We start from the raw sequence: 3,466 nt of genomic DNA on the forward strand, positions 1-3,466 counted from the left end.
GGGCTTCTCAGTCGTTTGTGTCTTCGAGTCATGTTAAACGGTTGGGTTTGAGGGTATATGAGTCTGTTAGTGAGCGAATTTTTATACCTTCGGGTGAGTCTGTATCATGTGGGAGATTGTTTAGAGATGTATCTATGATAGTTGGGCAAGTTGATTTCCCTGTAGACTTGCTAGAGTTTCCTTTCGACGGTTTTGAGATGATAGTTGGGATCACTACAACAAATCTAATATTAGACAGCATTTATCTAACAGCACAAAGTATAAATGCCACCTTAAGTGTACTTATTGTGGCATTTAACCTGACATTTAAGCTGAAATGCCGCCTTATAACATTTTAGGCACTTCGGCGCGCACAATTTTTTCTATCTGGCGGTCATTTCTCAAATTACCTTTTCAAATTGAAAAAAAAAGCCCCAAAACGCTTAAATCATACTCCGTATGTGCTAAACCTAACCTCATACTCCCTCACTGCATCATCTTTTTGCTAATTGACTAAATCCATCGACTAGAGAGCAAAGGAAACACATCAAGCTGCAAAATTAAAGGTATGTTTGTTTATGTTTAAGCCCACTTTACCAAAAATCCAATTTAATTAAGATGCTTGAGGATAAATGTGCGCTAGATTAGGTTTTGCCTTTGATAGTGCAAACTCTATGCACGATTTTGATAGATCTAAGGATCAGATTATTGTGGTATAACTGCTATTTGGTGATTAACTTAGCAAAAGCGTTTGTGGTATGCTCTCTAATCAAAAATTAACTTATATATATATTTATTATTATGGTGTGGAGTATAGAGAGTAAAAAAGTATACAATTTTGTACCTGTTTTCTTAGTGTTCGCTTTATTAGTGTATTTCTTATCCTGTGTTTTGAGAAAATATAATATCAGAAAATTAAGTTATGTGTGATATAAATTCACTTTGAAAAGAGGAATTTCTATAGCAGTTGATGCTAATTGATGGCGCTGTGTAGATGTTTGTCTATTTTCCTATGAATTCCTACATATGCTTCTATTAGTTTGCAAAGTGGGTGTGCTGCTACTTGCTAGTGATTTTTGGCACTTATGCTTGAAGTAAAGTTGAAGGCTAAGTGTTGTATTATGCTTATAAAGACCGGTTCTTTTTGCTATTGGAGTCCATCTACTGGATACCTTGCTAAAGTGAAATTAAAGAAGGTAGATCATCAATTTAACACCTTTCAATAGTTTAAGCATCGTCCATTGAAGGTTAACTATTTTCAAAATTATGTTTGCTGAAGGATCAAAGGTTCCCTTGCTCCTTTTGTTTCGTTTGTTGAACCCGGCTTTTTACATATCTTTAACCCCTATCCTTTACCATTGTTTTTGTATAAGTAGAAGAGAGAAAAGAAAAGGCAACTTTATATGTTTGTTTTATACTTTGATCTTTATGCATACGAAAACGTAAGAAATTCACCAGGACAGAGTAGGTACTATTAGTACGAGTTATTTAAGAGAAATCCATGTTGCATATGATTATGGATCAAATTGAAAAGTTCTTTATAGAAATCTAAACTTGCACGCACGAATGCTAGTGTTCTATGATACCGTTTTTGGTAACTTTGTCCTTTTTCTTACTTAGTTCTTTGGTTAATTAGAAGTTTTCATTTACATTGAAGTCAAAAACTCACTTTGCTTGGTTCCCGATCAAAATGCAATGAATCAAAATCATACACTATACGCTAATTGACTCATGCCATCAATGGTTCGCTCTTTGGTTCAATTGTAAGATTTGTAACACTTACGGTTTCATTGGAGATGATACCACTCTTAATACGGCACTTATTAATTAATTAACTCACAAATTTCTTCAATAGATGATATCTTTGTTGCAACAGCTAGCCGACCCTTACGCACACTTTTCTAACCTTGAAGTTTTATCTAAATTGAATATAGAGTTCTGACCACCTAATAACTATGCTTGATTGGATTATAGATCTAACATTTGTTTTTGTGAATTTAGGATTTTTACTTTACCTTTGCTGCTCAGTTATAATTTCAGAACTTTGCTTTGAATAGTCAGAGCTTTGGCGAACCGTTGGCTACATTTTCGTGACGTCTTGGCCTGTCGCTTCCTTCAAAGGTGAGTGGTGACTTGTTGTATTTGATTTTATCAAGGGTTTATTCAATTTTTATTTTAATTTAACTTGTTAGCGAAGGACTATATGATTGCTCACATTTTATGTAATGAAAAAATTAAGTTTTTGAAGGTTGAGCTAAAGAAGGTGAATGATAAACGTGCCAAGATACAAGACGACAATCTCGTAGCTCAAAGAAATTTGCAAGAGGAGCTAACCATGCTCAAGATGACTTTATTTGGTAGAGATATTCTCAGTCACAACTATACATTGCCGCAATCCTTCATTTAGTTCTCATAAACACCACAAGAAAAACTAAAGTAAGTCCTTTTCTTGATATTTTACATTGTTACATATTAGATTGCTTGTTCAAGATGCCTGGGATTGTTTAACATGTTATTTAGTTATTGGTGTTGTGTAATCAACACAAAACGCCATCCGTTATTGTGACGTCAAGTTTCAAGACAATCATTGTCTTGTTGTGTGGTGTTAGACATATTTAATTTCAGGTTGTCGTGAGCCTGTGACACATTCAAAATTTGTGACACATTCAAAATTGGATTGTTAATTTTTTTAACATTGCCCTCTCGCATGAAGGGGGTGTGATATGATCGTGGAAATCTACTTCATATTGGCTTATTATTGCTTTACGTGTAAGTTTTGAATGTGTAAAAGATACAGATTGTATTTGATGGGTGAAGGAAGTGACTTTGGGTTTCTTTTGCCCAGGATTAAACGTATGAGGAGGAGGATAGATGGCATTTTGGTTTTCACGAAGCCTTATTAGAATCAAGTTAGAAGTGATGACTATGGTACGACTTCAGGCAATTGAGTTGGAAGTATTGGATATGGCACGAGATCATGGATGTCAATGGAAGCTTTTGTGAATGTTGGAGTACATGTTATTTATATTGAGCCTTATGTTAATTCTGTAGTAAATTGGCTTTTGTTAATGTACTGAGCTCAAATTTATATAAGGCTTTTGTAAGACACTGATATATGAAAGTTCTATATTCCATTAAGGTTGTTATTTTGTAAGTCTTTTTATTTTTTATTTTTTTTTTAAATATTTGCATTTTATTTAAAAAAAAAAAAAAGCAATCTCAAAAGCTTGAAAGGTTGTTGAACAGTAATGCATAAACAAAAACTATAACAAGAAAAAAGAATAATGTGTAATATTAATTAATTATTTTTAAGAGGGAAATCAATTAAAATGCAGTTATAGAGCAATCTCGAAATTTGTGATAGCATGGCATTTATATTGGCTTTCACAGGCATATCCAATAAATGCCACGAGGACTTCTCCCGACATTGGATCTTGCGGCAAAAGACTTAATGCTGTTAAAACGTTTTGTGGCATTTATAAATGCC

General features: G+C 33.7%; 1 long non-coding RNA gene across 3 annotated transcripts; it reads left to right on the forward strand.

Moving 5' to 3' along the window:
- The first annotated feature begins 317 nt into the window (after positions 1–317).
- On the forward strand, positions 318–3,128 carry LOC141626340 (uncharacterized). 3 transcript variants are annotated; one of them, XR_012535934.1, is made up of 4 exons: positions 318–545; positions 1,981–2,100; positions 2,219–2,415; positions 2,825–3,128. It is a non-coding gene; the product is annotated as an uncharacterized LOC141626340 (long non-coding RNA). The 3 variants fall into 3 exon arrangements; XR_012535936.1 differs by having other exon boundaries at positions 2,228–2,415; XR_012535935.1 differs by having other exon boundaries at positions 2,008–2,100.
- Positions 3,129–3,466: the final 338 nt, after the last annotated feature.

The sequence above is a fragment of the Silene latifolia genome, chromosome Y (assembly GCF_048544455.1).
Source record: "Silene latifolia isolate original U9 population chromosome Y, ASM4854445v1, whole genome shotgun sequence".
NCBI lineage: Eukaryota > Viridiplantae > Streptophyta > Magnoliopsida > Caryophyllales > Caryophyllaceae > Silene > Silene latifolia.